The following is a 364-nucleotide window of genomic DNA, read 5'->3' as shown; positions in this document are numbered from 1 at the left end:
CTTCTTGAGGTTCTCACACCTCTATGTTATGACGATCGACCCAATCAGCAAAGTCCGGTCCGCATTCGTGCACCGTCGCGAACCCGCCCGGTAGCATCGTCACAACACACCGTTCAACTAGATGCTTGGCCGTTTCGGGTTCTTGCCCACTCTGGTACATGTGGGACAGGTGGAAAGTCCCCTTTGATGAAGCGCACTTGCTGTTAGGCAGCTCCTCGACCGACGCCGATTCGCAGCCACCCAATGTCTCCTCTTACTGGTATCAAAGCCTGGAAACTTCTCACCAAGCTTAGAGGAGTGTACGTCCCCGCCCCCACGAGGGATTGAATTCGTCCAAACCGACTTCCATCTCGTATATGCATCT

This window comes from Berghia stephanieae, chromosome 2 (genome assembly GCF_034508935.2).
Source record: "Berghia stephanieae isolate SIO BIC M18660-M18661 chromosome 2, UCSD_Bste_1.3, whole genome shotgun sequence".
NCBI classification, from domain to species: domain Eukaryota; kingdom Metazoa; phylum Mollusca; class Gastropoda; order Nudibranchia; family Aeolidiidae; genus Berghia; species Berghia stephanieae.
Note: the sequence above shows the minus strand (reverse complement) of the source record.